At 42.7% G+C, this 9,169-nt stretch overlaps 1 protein-coding gene and 2 pseudogenes across 1 annotated transcript in view; all 3 read left to right on the plus strand.

Annotated features, from left to right (window-relative positions):
- Positions 1–6,067, plus strand: part of LOC105509169 — a 59,764-nt pseudogene extending 53,697 nt beyond the window's left edge.
- RERE (arginine-glutamic acid dipeptide (RE) repeats) overlaps positions 1–9,169 on the plus strand; it is a 483,164-nt gene that overhangs the window by 22,586 nt on the left and 451,409 nt on the right. The window lies entirely within an intron of this gene.
- LOC105509170 overlaps positions 7,462–9,169 on the plus strand; it is a 5,304-nt pseudogene continuing 3,596 nt past the window's right edge.

Consider the following 9,169-nt stretch of genomic DNA (forward strand, 5'->3'; position numbering starts at 1 on the left):
CTCGGCCTCCCAAAGTGCTGGGATTACAGACTTGAGCCACCTCGCCCGGCCGTATTCTTAGTATTTTCTACTTTTTTTTGACTCTTAGAGAGTTACAGGTTTGAAACTAACGTCTACTGCCTCTCCCTCTTCTTCTCCTGTGATTTCTATGGGTGCCTGGGAGCTATGTGTTTAGTTTGAAAAGAAGAGATTTCAGAATAATCATGCTTCCCATATACTTACACTGATCATGAACAGTAAAATTTATTCTGAAAGGATAGACCAGTTGCTTAGTAAATGAAATGTAACTTGTTATAAAAATGATCTGTAATTTCAGGCCATGTTTTCTAGGAAGCTGCTGTCATCCAAGTCTCCCTTTCTCTGGGCAGTTAGCTGTTAATAAGGGATTATCTGAGTGACATTTTGAGCTTGCCCATTCATTTGGCAGTATTTTATTTTTTTAGTGTCTCTTGGAAGATACAATGCTAGGCATTGGGGATATAAAAATGAGTAAGATGTGCCCCTACCCTCCTGGAAGTCATAATGAAAAGTGGGGAACAGCTATGAAAAAAAAAACCCACTAAAATATAGACTGAAAGAACTGTAGTAATAGTAGAAACATGATGCTCCAACAACCTACAGAGTCATTAAGTGTGCATATACCTTGGGCATCTGCATAGCACTTAGGGAGTTAACAAGTTGGTGTTTATTTTGGCAGACCACCTTCAGGCAGCTACCTTTATTGTGGATGTGTGACCTCATGTGACTTGAGTGGGATTTTCCATGTTATTAATAGTTCCTAGGGAGTAGAGAATAAATCTCTTCTTGGAAGAGGTTGTATTCTCCTGGATCCAAAATACCTTTCTGTATGTTTTGTTGTCTTTTTAAGAATGTTCTCTCAGATGTTATATAAATAATTTCATCTTTTCTGAGTCCCTTCTTTGGAAAAGGAGTTCTTGCCAAATGAAAGGGACACAGTATTTGGTTTTTCAGTTCATTCTGAAACCCCTGCCACCATGTCTCCCTAAAGAAGTAAAGCCTGGGCTGCGTGCGGTGGCTCACGCCTATAATCCCAGCATTTTCGGAGGCCGAGGTAGGTGGATCGCTTGAGGTCAGTAGTTTGAGACCAGCCTGGCCAACATGGCCAAACCCCATCTCTACTAAAAATACAAAAAAAATAGCTGGGCGTGGTGGCGCATGCCTGTAATCCCAGCTACTCGGGAGGCTGAGGTACGAGAATTGCTTGAACCTGGGAGGTAGAAATTGCAGTGAGCTGAGATCATGCCACTGCACTGCAGCCTGGATAAAGAGCAAGGCTGTAAGTAAAGCCTGACCTTTTTTCTTCCTAGAGAATGGCTTAGTTTATTTCTGGATTTGAAAAAATGTAAAAATAATTCATTAGCATCTTTTAAACTGACACAGGGATTACCTTGGAGCTTTATTAGTTAAACTCTGGGCTGTTGGTTATACCTATTACCTTCATATTTCTCTTATTGGCATTAAATCTCTTCATTTATCAAATAGATTAGTTTTATTATTTATTTGTATTATTAGCTACATAGTATAGAAGGTACTGGCGAGACTTGTAATATGGTGGGGTTTGCCTACATTAGGAACACATGTTTTTCCTCATGTTTAATTTTTTTGGGGGGGGGTGTCCTTTAACTATCTCGCATTATTAGTGTATATGCCATTTCCTGTCCCAAAGGAGCACGTAAATCTAATCCTAATCTTGGTGTTTGAACCTATCGTTCCAGAGAAAAGCAACTGGCACTGAATGCTCTCTGGCTCATCTTTCCACCCAGGATCTGTCAGCTAGCCAACAGGTGTGGGAGGTGTGTTTTCTAAGTTTAATGTTGCTGTTAGTGGGATACGAAAGAAATAAAAGTTACTATCTTTGGCGGCAGAATTTAGGAGGGAAGCCTTACAAGAATACAACATTTAGAGATTTCTAGAACAAAAGCGGAATTTAACCAAGTACTTACTGTTTAGCATAACAAATATAGTTTCAGGTTAGAGATTGGTGTGGATTAAAGAAGTAAACCAAAGATCCATTAAAAAGCTGAGTGGGCCATTGAAGAATGGGTACTGTTTGAATAGCAGACTGGGAGAGCAGGTTAGGACAGTCCAGGCAGGGGTCGACCTGAGGCAGGAATGCATATGGTATGCGCAGCGTTCAGTAAAGAGAACCTGGTTGAAGTACAGAATTTGTGGGGAGGAGTGGTGCCAGATAAGTTAGGTAGACCAAGGAAGACAGGCTTGGAATACTAGGCACGGAGTATCTGTCGGCATCTGAAGGGAATTGCGGCAAGGTAATAACGTAGCACGTCAGCCAGACTGGAGGGTCCACGTCTGTCTGAGTAATTTTGGCCCCAAATTTGTAATGTGGGGATAGGAAGTGTGTTGGTCAGTCTTGATAAAGAGTTATGTGTGCACCTGTGTGATGTGTTAAGATTGCTTCCTGCCACTGCTCGTTTTTGGTCATATAGTAGGTTAGGCTGAAGGATAGAGAGGTAGTAGCCACAGGACAGATAAGCTTTGAGAAGCCAGAGTGGTTGGTAAAGTATCACTGTTGGCTTTCATTTAATATCTCATATATATGTATATATTTATATATGTGTGTGTATATATATGTGTGTGTGTGTGTGTATATTTTTTTTTTGGTAGAGAGGAGGTCTTGCTATGTTGCCCAGGCTGGTCTTGAACTCCTGGGATCAAGCAGCCCTCCCCCATTGGCTTCCCCAAATGCTGGGATTACAGGTGTGCCCAACCTAGTATCACTGTGCCCCACTGTGCCCAACCTAGTATCATATTTTATATAAGATAAATTTTACCAAAAATTCTGCCATCAAATATAGAAGTTATTTTAGGTTTTTAAAAAATAATACTTCACATATTCTGTTTCATGTCTTCTCTTGCCTCTCACCCCAAGCACCCACTGATTCATACCTGTTTATCTTCCCCTCCTTTTGCTTCTTAGCTCCTGTTTATTTTTCAGGTCTCAGTTTAGGGATCATTTCATTTGGAAAGCCTTCTTCAGTTAGGGCTGTGCCCAGGGTGTTCTCCCTGGCACCTGTACTCCCCTGAGCCATTTCTTATTGTGCCTCATTGTAATTGCACCTGTACTTGTCAGCGGGTTTGCTACCCTGTGAGCTCTGAAAGCACAGGGACAGTTCTTTTTTGCTGTTGAATCCTCATTTGTCAAGGCTGGTCAGGCACATGCATGCTACATGGTTGGTAAATATTTGTGCAATATAAAGGTTGGACTTCTTTGTCACTATCATTACAGCTTAAAAAAAAAACACTGGTTGGGCACAATGGCTCATGCCTGTAATCCCAGCACTTTGGGAGGCCAGGGCAGGCAGATCATGAGGTCAGGAGATCGAAACCAGTCTGGCCAACATGGTGAAATCCTGTCTGTACTAAAAATACAGAAATTAGCCGGGTGTGGTGGTGCGCATCTGTAATCCCAGCTACTCAGGAGGCTGAGGCAGGAGAATCGCTTGAACCCGGGAGGTGGAGGTTGCAGTGAGCCGAGATCACACCACTGCACTCCAGCGTGGGCAACAAGAGGAAGACTCCATCTCAAAAAAAAAAAAACCAAAATAACTCCTTAATAAACACCTTTCTGCTTCTATGTACTCATTATTAACATACATTAAAAAGTAATACATTATTATAACGTTTTGCTATGATAACTTATATTAACATGGTTGTATTATGTTTTTTTCACATATATATTCCTTAAGTATTTTCCCATTATTGGGCAGTTGACATATTTCCATTATTCTTTTTTCTACTCTATCTAGTACTACAATCATAAACTTCTTGTACATATAGCACTTCTTCTTAATGCTTTTATTTTTTTGAGACAGGTTCTTACTCTATCACCCAGGCTGGAGTGCAGTAGCACCATCATGGCTCACTGTAAACTTGTCCTCCCGGGCTCAAGCCATCCTCCCACCCCAGCCTCCGAAGTAGCTGGGACTACAGGTGTGTGCCACCATGCTGGGCTAATTTTTGTATTTTTTGTAGAGATGGGGTTTTCCCGTGTTGCCCAGGCTGGTAATACTTTTAAACTAAGAACGATAAAGGAAAACCATACACTAAAGCACAGTTTTTTGGTTTTGTTTTGTTTTTTGAGGCAGAGTCTTCCTCTGTTGCCCAGGATGGAGTTCAGTGGCACGATCTCGGCTCACTGCAATCTCTGCCTCCAGTATTCAAGCCATTCTCCTGCCTCAGCCTTCCGAGTAGCTGGGATTACAGGCACCCACCACCATGCCTGGCTAATTTTTGTATTTTTAGTAGAGACGAGGTTTCACCATGTTGGCCAGGATGGTCTGGAACTCCTGACTTCAGGTGATCCACCCGCCTCGGCCTCCCAGAGTGCTGGGATTATAGGCGTGAGCCACTGTGCCTGGCCAAAGCACATTTTTTTTTTCTTTTTTTAAAGGTGTGTATGTTTGTTTATATATTGTGTTTAACTTCAAAATGAGTGGCCTGTAAAATAGCATTTGTTCTGCCCAGATTTCATTTTACAGGGAAATAAATGCTTCAGTTCTGACTCAGATTAAACAAATTATAAAATGAGGCAACCGTGATACTCAGAGAGACACAGGGTGTGCGGATGGTACCATTTTAAGTAGGTTATTCAGGGATGGCTTCTCTGAAGAGGTGACATTTGAACAAGGCCTTGAACAGGCTAAGGAACCATGCAGAGGTATAGGAATAGAGCTTTCCAGGCAGAGATAACATCAAATGCAAAAGCTCCGAGGTGGAAGCCTGTTGGTTTGGTCAAGGAACAGTGGAAAAACTCTGGGAGAACAGTAGGAGGTGATACCAGGAAAGAGGGGCAGGAGCCAGGTCATAAAGTTCGCTGTGGACCATGCTAAGACTCTGGCTTTCATTCCAAGTATAGTGCCACTGGAAGGTATTCATCAGGGTATGTGTGACAGAATCTGATCTCTGTCTTACAAAGATCACTTTGGCTGCTGTGTGAAAGTTAGACTGTGCTCTTTACCAGCTGGAACCCTGGAGGGTGTTGAAGAGAAGAAGGTTCCCGCTGTGCCAGAAACCCTTAAGAAAAAGCAAAGGAATTTCACAGAACTGAAGATCAAGCGCCTAAGAAAGAAGTTCGCCCAAAACATGCTTTGAAAGGCAGGGAGGAAGCTTATCTATGAAAAAGCAAAGCACTATCATAAGGAATACAGGCAGATGTACAGAACTGAAATTCGAATGGCAAGGATGGCAAGGAAAGCTGGCAACTTCTATGTACCTACAGAACCCAAATTGGCTGTTGTCATCAGGATCAGAGGTATCAGTGGTGTGAGCCCAGAGGTCCGAAAGGTGTTGCAGCTTCTTTGCCTTTGTCAGATCTTCATTGGAATATTTGTGAAGCTCAACAAGGCATCAGTTAACATGCTGAGGATTGTAGAGCCATATATTACATGGGGGAACCCAAATCTGAAGTCAGTAAATGAAATAATCTGCAAGCGTGGTTATGGCAAAATCAATAAGCAAATTGCTTTGACAGATAATGCTGTGATTGCCCTATCTCTTGGTAAATATGACATCATCTGCATGGAGGATCTGATTCATGAGATCTATACTGTTGGAAAACACTTTAAAAAAGCAAATAACGGGCCGGGCGCAGTGGCTCAAACCTGTAATCCCAGCACTTTGGGAGGCCAAGACGGGCGGATCACGAGATCAGGAGATCGAGACCATCCTGGCTAACCCGGTGAAGCCCCGTCTCTACTAAAAAATACAAAAAACTAGCCGGGCAAGATGGCGGGCGCCTGTAGTCCCAGCTACTCGGGAGGCGGAGGCGGAGGCAGGAGAATGGCGTAAACCCGGGAGGCGGAGCTTGCAGCGAGCTGAGATCCGGCCACTGCACTCCAGCCTGGGTGACAGAGGGAGATTCCATCTCAAAAAAAAAATAAATAAATAAAAGCAAATAACTTTCTGTGGCCCTTCAAATTATTTTCTCCACAAGATAGAATGAAGATAAACCACTCATTTTGTAGAAGGTGGAGATGCTGGCAACAGGGAGGGCCAGATCAACAGGCTTCTTAGGAGAATGAACTGAGGTGTCTACCAAGATTGCTTTTCTAGTCTGATCAGTTTAAATAAACAGTAACTGCTCTCAAGTTGAAAACAAAGAAAGTCAGACTGCTGCCAGTCAGTGGAAGCAGGCAGACTGATGAGGAGTGTGGCCAGACTCTGCAAGGGATATGCTGTGGGCCTGAGTTAGTGTGGTAGTGGTAGAGGTGATGAAGAGTGGTTGGGTTTGGGATTTGATAAAATGATGTGTTCTGAGATGTGAAAGTCTTACCAGTATTTAAAAAAACAGCTTAAGACAGGCTGAGCGCGGTGGCTCACGCCTGTGATCCCAGCAGTTTGGGAGGTCGAAGTGGGCAGATCATTTGAGGTCAGGAATTTGAGACCAGCCTGGCCAACATGGTGAAACCCCGTCTCTACTAAAAATACAAAAATTAGCTGGGTGTGGTGGCAGGCACCTGTAGTCTCAGCTACTCAGGAGGCTGAGGTAGGAGAATCGCTTGAACTGGGGAGGCGGAGGTTGCAGTGAGCCAAGATTGCCATCGCACTCCGGCCTGGGGGACAAGAGCGAGACTTCGTCTCAAAAAAATGCAGCTCAAGGCAAACTATGAGTTAATTAAAGTTTAAAATGCCTTTCTCTTCAAAGTATTTCATAGATTCTGTATCCTTGAAATTCTTCTGTTAGAGAATGGAACCAGAAAAGGTAAGGACTAGGACTTGGTTGCATTGTGAATCCGCTTGCTGATGAAACAAGAAAGATTGCATGACAGCAGATGTGCATGTTTTCCTCTGTAATGGTCATTGATTTAATATAAAAGATACGTCTGAAGAATGTATGCTTGAATAAGTAATATGTTGAATTCTGGTGTTTGGTGTGATTGTGTTAGCCTAGACCTGTTTAGTAGTAACTGTGAAATATGTTGCAGGAATAATAAGGAATGTAGTGAGTGCCTTTCTGCTGTTATCAGAATCCATTAACAGGTTTTCCTATGCTTGACTGCCTTTCATTGTTACGCTTTATGGTTCATGCTGAAGGCGTGTGTAAATGACATCTCTTCTATGGTTTCTCAAGGTCTTAAAAACAGTGTTGTATTTTGAGTAAACATCTGTTCATTCCATAGTAAGGATAGATGCTAGACAGGTTATGACTTACTTTGGTTCTGCTCCCCTACTTTGGATAGGATTTTACCTAGGTGGAGCATTGGATCATGTTCTTGAGCTGTATGGAACTTTGATTGACTCATATGAATGCTTCACACTGATGGCCACCCTTTGTTGCTTAAGTTGGTAGAGACATAAGCTCATCCTGAGTACACCTTTTAGTGTACAAGGTTCTGTGAAAAGTGGGTGAGGGTACTTCTCAAGCCATTAAATTGTAGTGGACTGTCTTTTTTTTCTTTAGCAAAATTAGGTTTTGGGAGTATGAAATTTAAACTTGTATCTGCCATTTGTAAGATACGAAGTCATAGTATGAGTATTTTTGGGGTTTTGTTTGCTTTTTTTAGAGTTGGGGTCTTTTAGGATAGAATTCCCTTTTCCTTAACCACTTAAAGCTTGAGAACAAAGATTTGGAAACCTTTTTTGGGTAGCAGATCACTTTATTAATCTGATAAAAACTGTGGATTCTGTTTCCAGAAAAAGACATATACATATACATGTTTGTTCAACAGATTTAATCAGCACGTATTTATTGAATAGCTACCATCTGCCAGGCATAGTTTATAGATATTTAGGATACCAGTGAACAAAAGAGAAAAAAAAAAAACCCAAACAAACCTAAAAACCCTGCCTCTGTGGAGCTTATATTCTAGTGGAATCCAGTGGGTAATAAACAAGAATGTTATGTAGTATATTAGAATATGATAAATGCTGTGGAAAAAAAATAGATACTGTAAGGGAGTTGGAAAGAAATGTGAAGATGGTGGTTGTTGCAATTTAAATAGGGGAGTCAGGATAGGCCTCATAGAGAGGATGATGTTTGAGCAAAAGGCTAAAATGTATGGGAGTTAGCCCTGTGGAGTTCTGCAGCCTGAGCTTCCCAGACAGAGGAGAATAGTCAGTGGAAGGGTCCTAAAGTGGACACAAGGAAGACAGCGTGGTGGGAGCAGAATGAGCAGGGGCTAGAGTGGTGTGTCAGTTTCCTGGGGCTGCCATTACAAGCACATGCTTGATGGCTTAACACAACAGACATTTATTGTGCCACAGTTGTGGAGGTCAGAAGTCTGAAATCAAGATGTCGGTTGGCAGGGTTAGTTCCTTCTGGGGTCTCTTAGGGACAGCCCATCCTGTACTTCCTCCTTGCTTCTGGTGGCTCCTGGCAATCTTCGGTGGCAGTCCCCAGGAACCGGGGGTTAGGACTTGGACGGATCTTTCTGAGGACCTCCCATTCAGAGTTTACGTTGTCTGTTTTGACTTCTGTGGTAGGTGTGCACCAGTAAGGGGTGGGGGCACGTAAAGGTGTTCCTTGGGGCCCTTTTAAGGACTTTGGCTGAAATTGAAATGGGGAAGGCACTGGATGGTTTTGAGCAAAGAAGTGACATGGTATGATTTGCATTTTCTCTTCTTCCTTTTTTAAAAAAATTTGATTTCTGCTTTGTAGAGACAGCTCTCTCTGGGTTGCCCATGCTTTTCTCAAACTCCTAAGTTCAAACAGTCCTCCCACTTGGGCCTCCCATAGTGCATTATTTGCATGGTAAAAGGACAGAAGACTCCTTTGTGGACAGTAGATTGGGACAACAGGCTAGAAATAACGAGATAGGTGGGAGGCTATGATGCTAATTATTCATGTGAGAAATGATGGTGCTTACATCCATTTGCTAGTAGACTTGTGAAAAGTGTATGACTTCTGGATGTATTTTGAAGATCGAGCGACAGTATTTTCTGATGAGTTTTTAAATTTTTTTAGTCAGGATCTCACTCTGTTGCCCAGGCTGGAGTGCAGTGGTGTGATCACGGCTCACTGCAGCCTTGACCTCCCTGGCTCAGGTGATCCTTCTACCTAAGCCTCCCAAGTAGATGGGACTATAGGCGTGTGCCACCATGCTCAGCTAATTTTAAAAATTTTTTGGCCGGGCGCGGTGGCTCAAGCCTGTAATCCCAGCACTTTGGGAGGCCGAGACGGGCGGATCAC

This window comes from Colobus angolensis, unplaced genomic scaffold (assembly GCF_000951035.1).
Source record: "Colobus angolensis palliatus isolate OR3802 unplaced genomic scaffold, Cang.pa_1.0 Scaffold170, whole genome shotgun sequence".
NCBI lineage: Eukaryota > Metazoa > Chordata > Mammalia > Primates > Cercopithecidae > Colobus > Colobus angolensis.